Source organism: Chiloscyllium plagiosum, chromosome 3, assembly GCF_004010195.1.
Source record: "Chiloscyllium plagiosum isolate BGI_BamShark_2017 chromosome 3, ASM401019v2, whole genome shotgun sequence".
Classification (NCBI taxonomy): domain Eukaryota; kingdom Metazoa; phylum Chordata; class Chondrichthyes; order Orectolobiformes; family Hemiscylliidae; genus Chiloscyllium; species Chiloscyllium plagiosum.
In genome coordinates this window covers 84,319,950-84,341,687 of record NC_057712.1, presented here as the reverse complement: position 1 = coordinate 84,341,687, position 21,738 = coordinate 84,319,950, and the positions used below count along the sequence as shown (strand labels likewise).

General features: G+C 40.2%; 1 protein-coding gene across 3 annotated transcripts in view; it reads left to right on the top strand.

Annotated features, from left to right (window-relative positions):
• Positions 1–21,738, top strand: part of gpr63 (G protein-coupled receptor 63) — a 149,903-nt gene that overhangs the window by 114,126 nt on the left and 14,039 nt on the right. For 2 of the 3 annotated variants that reach the window (XM_043685356.1, XM_043685362.1), the window contains 2 exons: positions 11,728–11,804; positions 15,046–15,124. The gene's annotated coding sequence lies outside the window, so the exon portion shown is untranslated. The remainder of the gene's footprint in view (positions 1–11,727; positions 11,805–15,045; positions 15,125–21,738) is intronic. The other variant, XM_043685367.1, reaches the window with a different exon arrangement.

Below are 21,738 nucleotides of genomic sequence, written 5' to 3'. Positions count from 1 at the left end.
TGGCCCATCTGATCAAGATCTCATTGTAATCTGCGATAACCTCCTTCGCTGTCCACTGCACCTCCAATTTTGGTGTCATCTGCAAATGTACCTGTTATGCTCGCATTCAAATCATTTATGTAAATGACAAAAAGTAGAGGACCCAGTGCTGATCCTTGTGGCACTCCACTGGTCACAGACCTCCAGTCTGAAAAACACCCCTCCACCACCATCCTCTGTCTTCTACCTTTTGAGCCAGTTCTGTATCCAAATGGCTAGTTCTCCCTGTATTCCTCTATTAGTACCAGCCGCCTTCTGGTACCCTTCTCAATGACTGTAGCTTTGGTGTGTGCTGGGCTCAATAGGCAATTCAACAGCATGAGGTATCACAGATGATCTGGCTCTTGCTTTTATCTAAGCTCAACACTGGCTCCCTTTTCAGCTAAAGATACTGAATACTAAATAATGATAGAAATCTCTACTGTTTCTTTCTCCCTGTCACCACCTCTGCCACCTATGTTTCTACATTCTAAAGCTATTAAAGCTTACTACACCCTACCTCCAAAGTAATTTCCAGTGTTCCAACATGATGTACCCTTACCTCCACTTTGCACCCATGAGGGAACTTTGCCACTGAGCATGCCTACTGTGGAAATCGCTCTTGAAATCATTTTAATTTGTTACTATTGCACAATCCATATTTAAAAAAAGATTCAAAACTTCTGTCCGTAAAAAACATAAAATGCTGTGAATCCTGGAGATCTGAAATAAAAACAGGAAATGCTGGAGAAACACATCAAGTCAGTCATTAACTGTGGAGCGAGAACATTTAATTTTTCAAGTCCCGTTCTTGAGACCTAGAAGTTGACTCTTTTTCTCTTTGTCCTCCAATACTGCCAGATGTGCTGGCGTTCACCCACACTTATTGTTTCTATTTCTGTAAATACCTCTACTGAAATGTTTTTAATCATTTCTTGTAGTTAGTTCTCTACTTCTTTTGTGTTCTGATTATGTGAATGAGCATTGTGATGAATAGAGTTTTAGCCTCAGTTGAATCATAAAGTTCATGTCATTTTATTATTCATACATGCAGTTATATCTATTTTTTAAAGATTTAGCTGATCGCATCAAATTGGTGTTTCTGCCAGTTTTGAATCTGAATTAAACTAGAAATCGTGGTAGAAGTTTGGATAGAAATGTGTTATGAGGAAGTCTAGTTGACACAGGATGTGTCAACCTATGGCTCATATGATGCTAATTTTGATATATTAAGTAACGATTTAAACTTCACATATTATCTTTAATATAAAAGTGTCCAAAAGTGCTGAATGCCTTTTAATCTATTTTTATATTAATGGTTAAGTGTTGCTTTAGCAATTGTCTGTTCAAATGAAAGGTCATTGACCTGATTACCAAATATAACCATATTTTGATGGTGTAATTTTCATTGCTTCATGGAGGGATTTTCTCCACAAGGTAAATGAAATTTTCTTGTGCTATTGTCACAAACTCACCTTCTGTTTACTGCATTTCTACACTGTTCGTCTCAGCCAATGCTATTCCCAATTTGCCTACTCGCTATTGCTGGACAAACTCTCCACTGCTGGGGTATACCAACATGCTGGGTGTTGTTATCATTGGAACCATAGCTGTACAGCCAGTGAAGAGTCGATATTCTGGAATTGCCCTACACGTCAATCTAATGGCACATCAGCCACAAACAAAACCACCTCACTGCACAGAGGTGTGTGTTCTGACACTTCCTTGTACATTCTAACACCGCTTGCTGTTTGAGCACCAGGCCATTCAGCTTTCCTTCACTAAGCCAAGTCCCATTTTATAACCATCTCTAAGTCACTGCTACTTTCTCCCCAATTCCAACTATGACCCAACAACTTATAATTGTTCAATGAGCAACCATCCCATATGGCAAAGCCTTTAGTTGCCTCAAAAAAGTGATCTTTTGTTTACAAACACCAAACGTGAAAAGAAAACAAACAGGAGCTACATTTGCCTCTTGAACAGAAATAAGTTATTTACATGTCACGCACCAGCAATTTTACAGTAAATGAATGATCATGGCACTCGGCTGTTATCTGCTGGAACCAGGTGTCAATTAAATCCAGTCTGAGTTGTAGCTTTAACAACACTGCTGTGCTTTATCATGCAGAAGGTGATGTTCCTTCTGCTCAATGTCCTCATTTACCTTCTAAGTAGCCTCCTCTCTGCTCTCTGGTTTGTTAGCATTCATCCCATCATTTCCAGTTGTGCAGAGCACAGCTTGCTAGGATTATGTGGCACACTCCATCTAGCCTGGACTTCAAGATCCTACCAGACTTAACCTCATCTTCTGCAAGCCTATTGTTTGCTTCTCATGGACTTGATCAAAAAATGGACTGCATTTTCTATGCTCTCTCTCAGACGAGGTATTGTATAACAGACTCAGATGGCCTTACAGGTGACCATCTTTGTAAGGCAACTGGACCCTCAAATATCGCTGGAACACGAGTTTACTAATATTTAGGCATTGTAGCAGCTTCGAGAGTGCCAGGCACAAACTCCTAAGCAGTGTAAACAATTGTTACACTCAGTTGCGCATTGATGAAATAGAACCCTTTTCTATTGATGAAATTGGTCCCCTCAATGTGATGAGTGTACAGGCTGTAGCACTCTGCTCCAGGGAGAAGCTAATTATGACTTAAACTGCAGCACTGACCTTGTCACGGTGAAATAGCGGAAGTGGTGTGATCTGGCCCAAATCGTCATAGTCTTGATGTACTTGTGGATGAATGATTGGAAGTCCTTGTCACTACTTAGAAGGAGCCAGTTGCAAAAACTGTGACCATTACCTTGAAGGCCACTGGGATAGGATAGCCACCCATTCCTTCAGGTCATAGATGCTGCTAGAGCATCTGGCATAGTTCAGTGGCAGTACCCTGAGACATCCTCAGTCTCGCCAATATTATACCTTGCTCATCTGGAGGAAATGGCATTGCGAATGAAAGACACTTGGCCTCCTCGAATCCAGAAGTGAAGGCTGCTCTGCAGTTGCTGGAAGTTGCTGCTGATCCTGGATTTGTTGGTAGGTCTGCTCCACTGAAGCAAAACACGAGTGACAGTTCTAATTATGTTTTAATTTGCTTTACCCTGGAATCAGATGAAGAATTTTAATTCAAGAAGCTATTATCCTGAAAGTGGACCATACCATTTTGCAGCTAAGTTCATCAATGGAAAAGGGTTTTATTCTGTCAGTGTGCAAAAGAATGAAATAAAATGTTTGAAGTTGACAAATTCATGTCAGGGACCGTATCATTCAGCTTGTCATCTCTTTGTGCACCATTGAGCCAAAGTAGTATGAAAGTGATCCATCAAGAATCCAAGGTAGATAAGACCTCACCTGAATTTTATATGTCTCAGTTTTGGAATGTTCAGTGCTCAGTATTTTCTCATGTTCACTGTCACTCAGTGCAAGCTGAAGTGCACCTTTTTCAGTCCAAAATCTTAACAAATAACCTTGACCAGAGGTTTCCCTCAGCAACCTAGGATGCCTTACATTCATCTGGTACTTTATTGTCTTTGAATTATGTCAACCTATTTAGTATCTTGTTTGTTTCTGTTTTTTATGCTATTAAATGCCTCTACTCCCTCCTTCCTCCACAGGAACATTAACATAGTTTTGTGTGAAAACAGATGCAGTGCACTAATGCAGTAACTCACTCATCTCCTCTGCTTCCCCCTTTATTAATTTTAAAGTTTTCATTTTCCATGTTTACCATCAGCACTGTAATTTAGTTCAAGGATGATGCTGTCAACTGTGGCTCACTTGCCACCATTTTTGCTTCGGAGTCAGATGGTTGAGAGATCAAATAAAACAATTCGGGTCTGGTAGAGTCCTGCACTGTTGGAGATGCTGACTTTCAAATGAGATGTTTAAAAAAAAAAACAAGCTACCTTGTTCAGTGAATGTAAAGGTTCGCAGAATAGTACCTTGAAGGTTGCTTTACCTGGTATCTCAACTAATGTCTCCTTGCATTATTAATGCAACTAATTGATGCATTGGCAAGGTATTTCAGTTTTCATTATTTGAACACTTGGTGAAAAATAAATGGCTTATTGACACACTGATGACGTTGCTGTTTAAGAAACATAGTTTTGCTTACTAATATTGAAAGCTTAGATTTGGTTTGTTTGATCTGACGTTCCGTTTCAAGACTTAGCAATTATGCTGGGGTTTTGAAGGTCCCTCTTAGCTGCTGCTTATTAGACAGCAAGTAAAAATTCCACGTTGTCAAAATCACCACCTAAAAATGCTTTGTTTTTTCCCTTCTTTCTTGGCACATTATTTTTAAAGATTCACTTTATAACACATAACTTTCATTCCATTTGTCTAGAAGAGTGATGTTGGGAATACCATTGCAGAATCCATTTTACAAGGCATTTCAATTGCAAGAAAAGCAGCAGGAAATTCTGAAACACATTCCTTCAATAAATAAAGTCCAACCTGCTTTTAACAAAAAAGGGAATTGGGCATTTTAATTTTGTTTCATCACAGTGGAAGACAATGATCACCCACTTATTTTAATTTTAAAGAATTTGATGCAGCTCATGAGAAAAAATCGACACCCTATATAATGACAGTTTTTGTGAAGTAATGTTTCAAGTATGTTAATTTTCACTCATTATGTTACTCGTATTTGATAGAATTGTTATAGCGGAATCATATGATATAGAGTATGCTCAAGTTTCCATCAGGTCACAGGTGCTGGCTTGTTTACCAGCATGTACTCCCAGGCGACAGTTTTACAAGTTATTTATACAATACTAATTAGTAGAAAATACCTTGTTAAATAAATGAGCTGATTACACCATCATTTAACCTATATAACATTATAAATACAGGTTATTACCTATTGCTGTGTATCACAAATTGTCAGTCAGTTCAATGTTTTAAATTTCTTCTAATGAGGCTTCTGCCAAACAGTAAGAGTTTGTTCATTTCTATTTTTAAATCATGCAAATAGCAAGAATGGTTGTAAATTATTCTCCTAACTCATTAAAAAGTCCTGACTGTCATTTTTAAGCAGAATGGATCAGCCTGCAGTCTTTCTATTATTTAAGATTTTACTGACTGGTGCTTCAAGAAGTCTGGGGCATTTGTTTTTGTTTTCTTTTTTTTTAAATGCGCTCTTGTTGCTTGATTTTAAAAAAAAATATGTATAGTTAGGTCCAGACATCAACTGGATGATTTCTGGGCTTTTGGAATACTATACAGTGGCAAGGCCACAGAAACCTTACAGTACTGAATGGGGACATTCAACCTATTGTGCCTATAGCTGCTGTTTAGCTGAGCAATATTCATGGAAATGCCATTCCAAAGTCAGTCATGGAAATGCCACTCCCAAGTCTTTCTTATTCCCTGTATATTCTTCTTTTATGGATGGCTGGTTGAGATCCCCTTTTTGAAAGTCTCAATATACTCTGCTTCTACCAGACACTCAGGCAGTGCATTCTATCTCCTAACCACTCGCTTCATGACTTTTTTCCCTCCGATCACTTTTGCTGCATTTACTAGTTCTGTAAGTCTGTACCCCCTTACTCTTAGTGTTTTCATGAGTGGGGACAATTTCTCCATATCCATTCTGTTCAAACCCCTCATTATTTTGAATAACTGATGGATCATCTTGTAGCCTTTATTTATTGAGGAAACAGTCCTAACTTCTCAAATCTGTCATCACAACTGAAATTCTGCATGCCTTGAATCATTTTTAGGAATCTTTTATGCACCCTTTCTCATAGCTTGATATGGTTCTTAAAGTGTGGATGCCTGAACTGGATCCATCACTTCAACTGAGGCCAAATCACTAACACATACAATTCAACACAACTGCTTTGTCTTTATGTTCTATGCCCCTATTAATAAAGCCAAGGATACTGCATGTGATCTTAATCTTTTACTCAACCTTTACTGTTTCCTTCAATGATTTTTGCTTATTTTAATGTTTCGTAATGACTTGTATATTAATAATGTTGTCTTCCCCCATAAATCAAAGAATGAGACTGCCCCATGGCAAGAGATCTTGAGTCAAGCTATTTTAAAGAGTATCTGAAGGAAGGAGAGTGAGTGGAGAGAAATAGGGAGGGGATTCTTGAGCTAGGGTCTGGTTGACTAGAAACACAGGGAAGCAATTTAAAATTGGATTGCATAAGAAGCTGGGATTAGAGAAACACAGATATATTGGACCATTGTGGGCTAGAGGATATTACAATCCCTGTAAGAAGTAATAACCTTAAAAAGCCACTTAATTCTAGTGACTGACTGAAAAGGCTCTTGCAACAAAATTTCATGTTTTGTATTCTAAATTGGAGAAATATTTCATCATACGATTAGAGCATAAGACTCCAAGATGTAGGAGCAGAAGTAGGCATTTGGCTGTGGAGATCACGGTTGGCCTGATAATCCTCAACTCCACTTTGTTGGCTTTTCCCTATATCCTTTGATTCCTGGACTGATCAAAAAATTGTCCATCTCAGGTGCGAATGTAATTAATGATTCAGCCTCGACATCCCTCTGTGGTAAAGCATTTCACAAGTTCACAACCTCTGAGAAAAGAAAGTCCTCCTTGCCTATGTCTTGTGACCCCCTTACTCTGAGGTCATGTCCTTGGTCCTAGCCTTCCCCATAAGGTGAAATGTTTCTCCACATACCCTGTCAAGCCCCCAAACAACTTTATATATTTCAATGAGATCTCCTCTCATTCTTCTAAAATCCACAAGTACAAGCCCAACCTACTTAGCCTCGTCCCCATAAGAAAATCACTCCACACTAAGTAATCTAATCTAATCCACTAGAACTGACCTTGTGAACTTTCTCTGGGAAGTCTCCAATGTCAGGATATCTTTCCTTTGATAAGGGTCCCAAAACAGTTCGCAGTATTCCAGCTTTGATCTGACTAGTGTATTCTATACCATTTTAGCAAATCATCTCCATTTTTATACTCCATTCTCTTGTAAAAAAAAAGCCAACAGCTTAAAAATGTGTTGCTGGAAAAGCGCAGCAGGTCAGGCAGCATCAAAGGAACAGGAGAATCGATGTTTTGGGCATAAGCCCTTCATCAGGAAGGGCTTATGCCCGAAACGTCAATTCTCCTGTTCCTTTGATGCTGCCTGACCTGCTGCACTTTTCCAGCAACACATTTTTAAACTCTGATCTCCAGCATCTGCAGCCCTCACTTTCTCCTAATAAAAGCCAACAGTCCATTTGCTTTCCCTATTACCCACTGAATTTAGGATGCTAGATTATTTTGTGACTGATAAATCACCATTTTTCACTTGATCGACAATTCCAAACAGCAGTTATAATATTCTCTGTATCTTACAGTCAAAAGCTGTTCTCCAGCCTGAGTTTCAGCGTGCTGAACAATGGAATCAACAATTTTTCTGCTCCAGATGCAGGATTGGCTGCCTCTGTTTTCTCACTAAGTTTCCCACTCCCATCCTTTCTGATTGCTGGAATATATCTATCTGCAAGCAAAGGTTATGCTCTATTTCCCGCACTATTCAGAATAAGATTGTCTCCAAATGTCTATCTCAATCTCATTTGTCAGAAACAGTGACAGGAGAGAACAGAAACCTTTGTACACTTTTTCTCAGAGTCCATAATCAATGTTTTTTGGAAAAGCAAGTCAGTTTGTTTTTCGGTCTCCGTTAATTTTTGAGTAACTAACAAGTAACTTTCATGATATTTTTCCAATTAACCTTTTCAGTTTTATTTTAACATCTCTGGAGCAGATTGGACTTGAACCCAGACCTCCTTGCTCAGATGTAGGGACAATACCATTGTGCTACAAGGTCCAGAAAATAACTCCCATAGATTTAAAAAAGGATTATTTGTTCACACTTTCACCCTTAACTTCGAATGCTTTGTCAGTCTTGCGCACACACGTGAAAAATTAGCTAACCAGGAAAGTGCAACCTATAAAGAAAATAATACTGCATAATTCTTGTTTTGGGGTTGGTGAAAGAAAAACGGTCATTTTCAATCTTTTGAATAAAGTGATTCCAATCTTCAAAGGTGGATATAGATGGTTTCAATAACTGCGGTCATAGCATTATTATTGAAAGAAGTAAACTTCAATAGGACATAAAATAGTCATAGAGATGTACAGCACGGAAACAGATCCTTCGGTCCAACCATCCATGCCGACAGGATATCCCAACCCAATCTAGTCCCACCTATCGGTACCTGGCCCATATCCCTCCAAACCCTTCCTTTTCATATACCCATCCAGATGCCTTTTAAATGTTGCAATTGTACCAGCCTCCACCACTTCCTCTGGCAGCTCATTCCATACATGTACCTCCTTCTGCATGAAAAAGTTGCCTCGTAGGTCTCTTTTATATCTTTTTTCCCCCTCACCCTAAACCTATGCTGTCTAGTTCTGGACTCCCCCACCCCAGGGAAAAGACTTGTCTATTTATCCTATTTATGCCCCTCATACTTTTGTAAACCTGTATTTGGTCACCCCTCAGCCTCCAACGCTCCAGATAAAACAGCCCTAGCCAATTCTACCTCCCCCTACAGCTCAAATCCTCCAATCCTGGCAACATCCTTATAAATCTTTCCTGAACCCTTTCAGGTTTCACAAAGAGACCAGAATTGCACGCAAACTTTCAACAGTGGCCTAACCAATGTCCTGTACAGCCGCAACATGACCTCCCAACTCCTGTACTCAATACTCCGACCAATAAAGGAAAGCATATCAAGCGCCTTCTTCACTATCCTATCTACCTGCAACTCCACTTTCAAGGAGCTGTGAACCTGCATTCCAAGGTCAACTTGTTCAGCAACACTCCCTAGGACCTTACCATTAAGTGTATAAGTTCTGCTAAGATTTGCTTTTCCAAAATGCAGCACCTCGCATTTATCGAAATTAAACTCCATCTGTCACTTCTCAGCCCATTGGCCCATCTGGTCAAGATCTCGTAATCTGAGGTAACCCTCTTCGCTGTCCACATCACCTCCAATTTTGGTGTCATCTGCAATCTTGCTAACTGTACCTCTTATGCTCATATCCAAATCATTTATATAAATGATGAAAAGTAGTGGACCCAGCACTGATCCTTGTGGCATTCCACTGGTCACAGGTCTCCAGTCTGAAAAACAACCCTCCACCACCACCCTCTGTCTTCTACCTTTGAGCCAGTTCTGTATCCAAATGGCTAGTTCTCCCTATATTCCATGAGATCTAATCTTGCTCACCAGTCTCCCATGGGGAACCTTGTTGAATGCCTTACCGAAGTCCATATAGATCACATCTATATGGACTTCAGTAAAATCTTTGTGTCACATGATCAGCTACTATTCCACTTGAATGGTTTTAAAGCTAGAAGCCTTTGCTATACAATGGAGAACGGATGGGGGAGGGCTCCTGTTCACATCCACTTCTTGTAAAGGGGCTTCTTCAGCTTTCTTTTACGTATCAAACTTAGAGAGATGGGGCCAAATCTTATAGTGTCTGAGTAATCTGGGCTAAGGCAAGATTTACATCAAAATCAGATGAGAATTCCAGAAAGAACATCTCACTGCATCTTCTATGCTTTCCACATGCGACATGGTGAGTTTTTCACTAGGCAATGGGGAGTTTCCAATTAAAGGCATCATTTGTTAAACACCTTGTTAATGGCCAAGCTTATCTCATTAATATTTAGTCTTCTGCCTAATCAAGTTTACCAATTAAACTGGATGTCAAGAAACCATGAGATGGAATTCAGAGCAGATATCTGGGCAATCCAGTTTGTCGCTTACTCCGAAGGACCTTCAAGTTGGAAAATGGACAACAATATTTCAAGGCATGTTCCATGGCCATCAGCCATGTGAACCACTTACAGGGTGAATCTGCACTTCAGTATTGCAACTTGGGTTGCACCAGCAGCTACTATTGTAATGCTGCAGCACAGACACTGTGCTCATGGACTGGACCAGGCTGCGTCTCTGGGATATTTGTTCCCTGTCATGCCATTTGCTCACTCTGAGCTTAATCTGGGGCTCTGGAATCCCTCCCTTTAGTGGAGGGTTGTTTTTCAGACTGGAGGCCTGTGACCAGCGGAGTGCCACAAGGATCGGTGCTGGGTCCACTACTTTTCATCATTTATATAAATGATTTGGATGTGAGCATGAGAGATGTAGTTAGTAAGTTTGCAGATGACACCAAAATTGGAGGTGTAGTGACAGAGAAGAAACTTACCTCAGAGTACAATGGGATCTTGATCAGATGGGCCAATGGGCTGAGAAGTGGCAGATGGAGTTTAATGGCTTGCTTTACCATTTTCTTCTTTGCACCCTAAACCACAAAACCAGATTCACAAAACCACTGTCTTGCCTTTTCATTTCCTGCTGATACTGAGCCAGGAAGCTGATCATGGCTATCAGCAGATTTCAGTCAAGGCAAGGAGGTTAGCCTTCACTCTGGGAACCTCAGCCCAGTAAGTCAAGGGCAGCCTCCAATATCAGCTGGAGGCTAGGAAATGGTCAGTCAGCCACTTGGGGTAGTCAAAGTCAGATTGGTTTCCACATAAGAGGTTGGTCAGTCCACCACTTCTCTTGGAAGTGGGTGGCCCTACTGTTACTTTTGGTGCAGGTGGGGAGGTATCCCAAGTAAGTGTGTTGGCAGTGCACAAGCAATGCAGGGTTATTGCTGCCAGGGGTTCAGGTACGTGACAGTGAGTGAGGGAAGATGTTGCAGGCAATAGTGAGAGTGGTAGAACATGAGTCGTGGTGGGTACAGCAGCAGAGATAGAATGAGTATTAGGTATCAGAGAGAAGATGGTGACACACTGGCAGAATGGTGAAGGTTATTGACCTTATTCACACAGTGCTATGCATTCCTTCAGACAGCTGAGACTGCAGTAAGCTGGGTGCCAATGCCAGACTGCAGCAGGCTGGCATGGTCTGGTGTCTTGACCATACTGGTGATCCTGGGGAAAGAGAGTGTCCCACCTTTGCACCACCCCAACTAGCAGGAACACCAGGTTTCTGACTGTGTAGAGATGCACCAATTTCCCTCTGTCAGCAACAGCCAGGAGCTGTGCAGGGCAGCTCCAGGTACGCAGTAAGTGTTTAAAGATGACGCCAGTGCAAAGGATTGCAGTGAATTCCAGGATATCCACTGAGTGACGAGCTGTTCTGGGAGTGCTTTGTGGTAAGATGAGGTCAGAATTGGATGTAGCAGATGCTGTAGATATGGAATAGATAGTTAATGAACAAATGTTGGTTTGATGCAGTGAGACAATTCACGAGATCTTGCAGTGAAAAGCCCTTCAGAAAATTTGTCACAACTTCGACTGAGCCAAAAGAAATGTAAGTTTTAACCCAGAAATTCTGAAAGTCCAGTTGCATTTGAGTTTTGGCTAAACCACAAATAATAGCAGGTGTAAATTCTGCAGATAGTTCTGTCTCAACATGCCCATCCAAGGGAAGACTCCCACGCAAGGATATTTAATTAGGAATTTTCCAGAAACTTAAGGCAGTCTGGTCAGAAATTGTGGAAGTAGCCATCTTAGCCACTGTTTGTCTCCATTTCCAAATGAAGGACCATACTAAAAAATTGTAAGAAAAGAAGATACCTTCACAGGATTTGATTTCACTTCTTAAATATTGTTTTTCATGACATTTAATCTTCATTAGCATTTGTTTTCTATATCCATTCCATAACTCACTGCTGATTATCATTTATCCCCCTTTTCTTTCAGACGGAATTGTTCTTGTATCATCATTAAACTTTGCAGCTCGATGAAATGCAGACATTCCTGAGAAATGGAGGACAAGGGTAAGCATAGATTTAAAAAGGCACAAGAAATAAACACAGATTGACAATGAAGTTTTGCAAACAACAATTGGCAGAAATAGACGCCGTAATTTTAAAGATTCAGGTGCTGTATTTGCAAACTGGAATTCTGTGTTCTGAGAACGGAATGAAAGTACTGCACAACACACTGAGCATTGTACTAGAAGACTTGCTGCTATTATGTTGATTCCACTTCATAATTGTGTGATTAATAATAACAGAACGTAACAGATCTTTAAATCCTAGGAAGGCCAAATTGGAATTCCTGTCTAATGTTGGAAAATAAACATTAAACCAAAACTATTCCCAATTATGCAATGTTTTAATTAACTAATTCACGCAATTAATTGCTCTGCACATCAGAGCTCAAATTGTGCAGGGACAGTGGATGAAATTTTTCTCGATTCATATGTGGAACGTGTGCGTCGCTGGTTAGGCTGTCATTTATTGCCCATTGGTAGTTATCTTTGAAATGTGGTGGGTGAGTTGTCTTCTTGATCTGGTGCAGTTCATGTGTTTTAGGTAAAGTTACAATGCAGTTAAAGAGGAAATTCCAGGATTTTGATGTAGCAGCATTGAATGAATGGCAATATATTTCCAAGTCAGGATGGTGAGCAGCTTAGAGGGGAACTTGCAGGTTACGGTGTTCCTATTTGCCACCAAAATCCCTAAGCCACCCATCAAACTCATTCATAACCTTGACCAGTGAAATAAAGGTTGCCCTGGTAAATTGAATGGATAGGAATAGTCTTAGAATCCCTCTGGTGTGGAAACAGGCCCTTTGGCCCAACAAGTCGGGCGGCACGGTGGCACAGTGGTTAGCACTGCTGCCTCACAGCGCCTGAGACCCGGGTTCAATTCCCGCCTCAGGCGACTGACTGTGTGGAGTTTGCACGTTCTCCCCGTGTCTGCGTGGGTTTCCTCCGGGTGCTCCGGTTTCCTCCCACAGTCCAAAAGATGTGCAAAACTCAACATTTACCCCTGACTAATGCACCTAACCTACATATCCCTAAACACTGCGGGCAATTTAGCATGGCCAGTTCACCTAACCTGCACATCTTTGGACTGTGGGAGGAAATCGAAGCACCCGGAGGAAACCCACACAGACACTGAGAGAATGTGCAAACTCTGCACAGTCAGTCGCCCACAGCTGGAATCAAACCTGGGTTTCTGGAGCTGTGAGGCAGCAATGCTAACCACTGAGCCACCATGCCACCCTTTAGTGATCAGCTGTTTGTCCAATTACAGGCTGGCTCTGTCTCATGCTTCCTGCTGATGGGTTCAACTTGTCTGCAGCAAGCATGGGTGAGAGACAGTCTGTGGTGGACCGAAAAGGTGCTGCTGACACAGACATAAGGGCTGGGATGTCGGGGGACAAAAGAACAGGAACTCGGATTGCCGGGCTGAGGAGCAAAACTTGGGAGGACGTATGGGGCCCAACAACCTGTGGAACCAGGACTTGGAGCTGGGGCCTAGAGAAGGTAGCTTGGGGTTCTGGAGGCAAAGTGAGGCAGCAAAATTGGAGAAGAGAGGGTCTACAAACAGAGGGAAGAGGAGGTTGCTGACTGGTAGGGGCTTAGAGCAGCTGTAGAGTGGAGGGAAAGCATGGGTGAGGGCTTGTGAAGTGGAGGGAGGTCTGCGAATTGAAGGGGAGGACTGCAAAATAGAGGAATAGAGGGTGTCTAAAAATAGAAGGAATGCTGCAAAGTGGAGGGTGAGATGGGTGTCTGCAGAGTGGATCTACAAGGTTGAGGAGAGAAGGCCGCAAAGGGTGAAGGGAATTTCAAATGGGAGAGAAGCTGAAAAAGGGAGAAGAAGGCTTAAACTTTGCAACAAGTGAATACTCGGTGAACTGGGAATAGGAAAACAGGTAGTAAATTCTGAGCAAATTAATGAGGAGTTCTCTGATGAAAATTAAGAGTTCAACAGCCATTATATGGGAGGAAATGTAACAAATGCTGTTGTAATGAACATTTTGAATTGCATAATTTTATGTTGAATAGTTTTTTTCAATCAGGATTTTTATTTGTGTCATCACAGTACAACATATCTTAAATACAATGAACTATTTGACAGCATTACGGGCAACATACAATTTTACCGATGAGCTCCCCAGTCTACATAAAGTATATTTTGGGCAATGACAGTGACTTGTAAATAGAAATATTTATCAGCTTTTTAAACAGATGTATTTGTTACTAACTTGTGCCTGTAGTCCTATGTCATTTTAAGTGCTGCCATGTCTGGGAAATTAATGTTTTACTTACTTGTTGTGGCTTCAAGTTTAATTGTGGTGATAAATTGTAGAGGATGTTGATGAATTCTTCCAATTCTGCTTTGTAAATCTAAAGACAATATATATCAACATACAAGTACAAATTGTATGTTTCAAAATGGATGCACTACCTCATGAAGAGCTATTTAGATTGCAAAAGGGACCCCCTGACCGAGAAGTAAGCCCAAAAATCAAGAAGTAACCCTTGAGAAATCTTGAGAAGCTCTTTAAAAAAACATTTTGCATCCTGCTATGCATTCAATCTCTGTGTGCAAAGCTGTTATTGTAACCAACATAAAGGACAAATTTAATCTGCCATCTCTATAGATGTTCCAAATTAGTGGTTAACCGAAATAAAGGGAATTCGGTGCCTGCCAATTAACAGTTAGTAGTAAGAAGAAGATCTTTTATGTGGGTAGTTGTGAAATGATAATTTGACTTGTGAACATGAAAGTCTGTTATATTAACTGGCTGTCGTTGTCACACAAATATAATTTCTGCAGTTCTTTGTCTTACATGACTTGGAGTAATAAGTTAGATTAGCATATCAGAATCTAGTTAGTAAAGATTATCACCTCAATTAGGCTCTTTACAGATAAATATTTAACAGCTCTCTCAATATTTAGAATTTGAAGCCATGACTTGGAGGTGCTGGTGTTGGACTGGGGTGGACAAAGTTAAAAATCTCACAAACAGGTTTATTTGGAAGCACTAGCTACCGGTGTGCCACTCCTTCATCAGGTGGTTGTGTCTTCATCACAACCATCTGATAAAGGAGCAGTGCTCTGAACGCTAGTGATTCCACATAAACCTGTTGGACTATAACCTGGTGTTTTGAGATTTTTAATTAGAGCTTGACGGTTCGACTACTGTACATTATTAGACTGCTGAAATAAGAAGACCTGCATTAAGTTTATGAATTGATCTTTAGCTAGTTTGTGTCAACAGGAACACCACTGGGTGCGATAGTCTGTCTCAGTGCTCCTGTGTTCTGGAACGTTTACTATCCAGTGACCCCTGCTGAGAGGTATGTGCATATCCATTGAAGCCAGGACTTAGATATCCTACTGGCTATAATTGAGTAGTTTGCTGAGATAATTTTGGATTACAAGGGAAGAAAGGAACATTTAGACACAGTTCTGAATGACAATTGACATAAGGAACTGAACTTCTGCTAAATTATAACTTCAAAAGAGATTGGGAGATGCGCAGATTAAACAATTCCATGCCATCTGAATGTGCAAGTTAAGAAAACAGATTTCAGAACAAATTTTGATTTGAATATTGTCAGTCTTGAAGGCATTTTCTAAACTGATTAGCTGGATAGTTGTGTCAATCTGTTTAAAAATACAGATTGTATAGGAATCATAAGATGATGTTAATTTGACACACAACAAATCGTGCTTTGTTCTTCCTAAATCTTAAAATATCGTGAACAGGCATAAGATGCACTGAATGGTCAATATTGTATACTTCGCTCTCTGGCACAAAGATAACATTACATTCTTCACTTTCAGTTACTTACCTACTTCTTTGTTCCCCTTCCTTTCTGTTCCATCTCTGTGCTTACAGTTTGAATAACGGACTTTCAATAACATCATAGAAACAGTGAAAGCTTATTCCCATACTGTTTGTCTGGCTTTCTTTACTTGTTTAGGGGTAAAATGCAAAAAAGAATGAAGCTATGATTTACTGATATACAACAGATGAGAGGTTGAGATTATCGGATCTTACTTTGAAGGCTGGTACCGCTGGAGTGTACAATAGACCAAAAAGGACTGCATCTCATAAAGACCGTAATGGTTATCTTCAAAAGCAAAGCTTTTCTTATTTACTTTCTTAGCATGTACACTAATGTATGAGTAATTTGTGACTTGTGCAGAGATTATCAATTCATACCTGTGTGTTTAGAATACCATAATTTAGCTAAATTTAAATGCTGGACAGTTTAATTCAATTGTTTATTTCTGTATTTGCTGTAGTTGTCAGTGCAGCCGCAGACCTCTTAGGCATAACATCACAATGATTAAGAGGGCCACAAAATAAAAGGATATCAATAACAAATTCACTATAAATATTTATGATGCAAATTACATTCCATTAAGGTAATTACATTTGTTGAACATGAGATAAAATTCACATGCTTTGAAATTTCTGTACAAGTCTATCTGAAATTGATTTATGCAAAGGAATGGTTATGACTAACAGACCTGATTAAACCTTTTGAAGAGGTGACCAATATATTGGGCATGGATTTATTTATATAGTCTTCCAGAAGGCATTTGATAAAGCCCTTCATAAACAATTGTTATCTAAAGTTGAAGCTTGAGGAATTCAAGGCAGAAAGAAGAGTTATTGACTTCAGTGACTGCGAAATTATTGAGATCATGCTATTATTATCACGGGCGGCATGGTGGCTCAGTGGCTAGCACTGCTGCCTTACAGTGCCAGGGACCCAGTTTAACTCCACCCTCAAGTGATTGACTGTGTGGAGTTTACACGTTCTTTCTGTGTCTGCGTGGGTTTTCTCCCACAATCCAAAGATATGAAGGTTGGGTCGACTGGCCATGCTGTACAGGGATGTGTAGGTTAGGTGGGTTAGCTATGGGAAATGCAAGGTTACAGGGAGACGGTGGAGGGGTGGGGAGGTTGGTGCGGGAGACGATGTTCGGACGGTTGGTGCAGACTCGAGGGGCCAGATGGCCTGCTTGTGCACTGCAGGGATTCTATGATTCTATTTGAGGTGCAAGATATTTTTCCATTCCCAAGAATTAGGTTCAACATCTAAAGTGAGGGAGAAAAATATGATACAGTTCATTGGTGACAAGTAGAGAGAAAGTCATTTTCAGGTTATGCAGATTAATTATATAATTTATTGAGATATGCCACAGATTTTTATGTGGATGTTTGGAGGTTAATGTATATCAGAGGGCATAGCCAAGTATGTGTATGAAGAAGTCAGATGTTAAGTAGGTTGGTGGAAATTTGGGAACCGGGCCAAACCATCAAGATTAAACAAACCTTATTTGAACTAAGAGAGGTACAGCCTCTAAATTTTAGCAGGGATAATGCACCCAAACTAGTTTTAAAAAATAACAAAACTTGGGTGTCACATAACTTCAGAAGCATCCACGCAAATGCAGGCAGATCTGTTTCAGGGAGTAGTTGTATGGTAATATCATACAAATCACTGTCCATCTTCCCTACCTCAGGAGTGATGGATCCACCCTGAGTCTATTTAAAACAGGCTTCGTGTTTTAGGCACCACTGCAGGGGCAAACACGAAATGGAAGACTTCAGAAGGAAGTTAAAAATCTGAAGCATTTTAATATTTTATTTTGTTTGCTGCTGATTCAGTAACCTCAAGATTTAGCAGATGACAGAGACAGTTGGCAGGGATTCAAAAATCTGGGAACATATATTTGAGTGTCCCACTTTGGGAATGTGAGATGCTCCAAAATGTTCATATCAATCTTCCACATTGCAACTGGATCAAGAAATAACAATGAGGTCCAGCCTTGAGCATAAGACAGGTATCCTATGTCACTGATCTTAACAGGTGCATTAGTTGTTCTTCACATCTTCCCCCACCCATTTTAAAAAAAAAAGTTTAATTTTTTTTGCCTTGTATTCTGGAGATTCTATTCCTTCATCATCCCTGGTTGAATGGGGGGGATTTGCAGATTTTGCCATTGAGAATATATTGGATTTTCACATCGAGGTAGAAAACCAGAGTTGGGACTGCATCAAAATCCAAACCCGCCCACATGAGCACGTGGTTAGTGACCTGGGATTTTCACAGAGGTGTTCCCTTAATTGTTTTAGAGATAGGACTCCTAGCCAATTAGAGGTGTGGATGGGTTCTCAACTTGAGGTTGAGATCTGACTTGTGAGAACTGCAATGGAGCATAGGTAACTCAAAGGATATTTCATTGAGGTCCCTTCAATGCAAAAAAAATTTGATTTAAAAAAAAATCAGAAGCTGGATCACCCTGAGAAAGGTGGGTATGCTGCAGAATCCCTCCAAAGGGCAGCCTGTTTAGGCCTACAGAGCAGCCTCTCCCCTCTGGTTGCCTCCCACACACCCCTACCCCAAAAGTAGGAAACTGGAGGCCAACTTTAAGATTCCAGTTGGCTTCCAACATGTACTTGACAATGCTTTTAATGAGCCTAATTAGCTACCCACCTGCCAGAACAGGCTGCTTTTGGTAAAAATGGGCAGCACTGGGAAAGGGGTGGGGAAACAAGCACACAGGATGGTATGCCTGCTCTTTCCTCAGCCCAAAACCCCAGCTCAGTATATCCGTGTATTTTTAGCCTGAAGAGTTGGAGAAAGGCCAAGGTCATCAGGCTCGAAGTCCAGCCTCCAGCACCTTTAGATTTAGATTAGATTACATTACAGTGTGGAAACAGGCCCTTCAGCCCAACAAGTCCATATCGACCCGCCGAAGCGCAACCCACCCATACCCCTACAGTTACCCCTTACCTAACACTAGGGGCAATTTAGCATGGCCAATTCACCTGACCTGCACATCTTTGGACTGTGGGAGGAAACCGGAGCACCCGGAGGAAACCCACGCAGACACGGAGAGAACGTGCAAACTCCACACAGTCAGTCGCCTGAGGCGGGAATTGAACCCAGGTCTCTAGCGCTGTGAGGCAGCAGTGCTAACCACTGTGCCACCGAACCGCCCACCTGTCACCGGGATATACAGACACTTCTAAATCCAGTCAATCTGTGGTTGTAATTGGGTATGCTTCACAAGAAACACCACCATTTATGTTTTGTCAGATAACCTGGAAGGTCAGCATTCCATTAAATCTTTGCTCTTTGATCACCAAGGTTGCTCCTAACAGCATCAATAACATGACTCATGTGGCTGAGCATGGATGCACTGTGCTGCAATTTTACTGAATATCATCAAAATGTAAAGTGTATAGATTCCATTTATGTGGCCATATATGGATTTATAATTAATCTCATTAACTGTACAAGCATTGCATCAAGCTTGTCTTCTTGCTCAGTAGAGAAGGGTACAGCTTCCTAAAAGGGAAACTTGTTTCCATCCATAATCACTGTAATAATCCAGTAGTTCAACGGGATGCAGGGTGATTATTTAACAAGAGATATCCCTTCCAGATTCAGCTCATGACTCCTGCTTACTATTGATTGGAGTTACCTGTGGCTGCAACATGGGAAATGGAAGATTGCAGATTCTGCAATAATGATTTTGCAGATGAGCTTGAAAAAGATGTCAGAAAGCCCTGAATCTAGAGGGCTTTGTGCAGATTGCAGCATTTCAGTTTGAACTGCTGGTAGTCTGGAGTCAGCAAAGACATTGGTGGAATGGCTTACAGATAAGCAGGCATATTACAATGCTGATAGTATAGGTCGTATCCTTTTGGGCTTACCAAAAAAGGAGGATAAGGTCAGAAGAAACCCTGAATTGTCAGTACCGGCCATCAGCGCAAAAGGAGAGAAGGTAAAGACCTGTAAGAATTGTCTGTGGAGAGCTTTTCCCTTGGAAATGAGCTGTGTGTATTGAATGTGTATATTGCAGCTTTGGAGTTGGGATTATGATAAAATAAAAAACACACAATTATTTCTGCATATTTTCTGTAATAGTGTATCAAAACATATCTGAACTACTTAGTGCAAAGTGTAAGTGGCATTTTAAAAGTACAGTTCTGACCTTTTGGTACTTCAGTTATCCATTTGTCAAAACTGTCTTGCTTTCTATCTTAATCAATTCTAGAATGGGTATGGATTTGCTCCACGGTGCCACGTCTGTAATGATGATGATATCACTAGATGTAATGCACAAAGTTCAGACTTTTTCTGACATTTTTTTAAATGTAAGAAATTTCATTTCTATTGCTTTCTGCTTGTTGCACACTTAAAATGTCAGATGAATTCATTAACACTGCATTGCAACAAATCAATTCCCCTGAAAATATCATATTGCATATTTCAGTCTGTGAATGTTACTTGTATGGTATCCTTTAACTGTTCACCAACCAAGTGTCACAGCTATGATGGAAGGATGTATTCAAAAACTAAATTCTTCAGTATGAAAGCAAGTACTAAAATCTTGCCTTTCAGGAAAGACTGTAACCAAAAATCTTTTGTTATAAATAGAAATGTCAAGTCAAGAAAAACTGATGTATTTACTTTGTGTGCTGGATTATGCACAATTTGCAATCATATGTTTGATTGCAAGATCATTATGGTAAAGGAAATTCATTCTGTCCATGTTGCTAAAAATAGGCCCAATTCCTCAAGCGTTGTAGTATGTAATTGTTAAATTATACCCAGGTTTTTACTGCTGCTTTGTGGAAGTTCGCTTCATTTTTTTCAATTGCACTTTGTGAAAATAAATATGTTCCAATATTCATCTGAACTTTGACTTTTACCAGTTCAAATCTGTTGCAGTTCAGGTTAGAGTCATTTTGAGAGTTTAGCTTTCCATGCAATTAGTTTTATAAAGAAAACAACAATCTTTCAGACCCATATTTTGAGGGTAAATGTCTCAGTAGGTCCAATTTTTACTCATAACTTTGACACTAAGGATTAGTCTTGAGGCCTGTGAAGCATCGAGACAGCTGGAAGATCTTGCAGTTGTGTTTGTGACTGTTATATATCAGATTTTATAAATGTCTCATTCACAAGTTTAATTACTTATCTGTTTAATTGTAACTCTATGATTTTTAGATTGTTTGGGTTTTTTTCTTTTTTGAAATGTAATTGTAAACTTAATAGTTGAGAGTCAAATAGATTTTACAATAATTAGTAGATCTTTGTTTTGACTGCACTGAAAACATAAAATGGAGTTTTCTTCAAGTTTACTTGCTCTTTCTATTCTTTCTCCATGGGCTCATTAGCTTTTCATTTTTCTCTGGGGAGTATTTACTTCTTCTCTGCACAGTTATGCAACAACCTGATTTTTACCACATAATTTTGTTTATGATGTTACAATATTCCTATTCAGGTCTCATGTATTTTTTTCTTCACCACACCATTCATAAAACAACGCAAGAGGGAAGAGAATATGACAGATTTGACATGCACTGCACTCTCCCAATCCAGGCAGTTTGTTCCTGGGACTGGTCATCATGTCAGGGATGAAGCATTAATTGCATTTTAACATCTCTGTATTAACTGCCTGGGTGAATACCAGGGTGTTACCCATTCTTTGGTTTATCTTTCAGGGCAATCCTTGATCTATCAGATTCAAGCTGTGTTGTTTTAAAATTTAAAGCTTGATGGAGAATTGTCAGTAATTATTAACTGGTCTATCTTCCACAGAAATACCTCAACCAACTAGAGTCCAACCAATTAGTAATAGAGTCATAGAGCCATAAAGCACAGAAAAAGACCCTTCAGTCCAACTCGTCCATGCAGACCAGATATCCTAAATTAATCGAGTCCCATTTGTCAGCATTTGGCCCATAAACTCTTCCTATTCATACACCTGTCTGGATGTCTTTTAAGTGTTGTAATTGTACCAACCTCCACCACTCCCTCTGGCAGCCCATTCCATACACGCACCACTCTTTGCATGAAAAAGTTGCCCCTTAGGTCTCTTTTAAATCTTTCCCCTCTTACCTTAAACATATGTCCTCTAGTTTTGAACTCCCCTA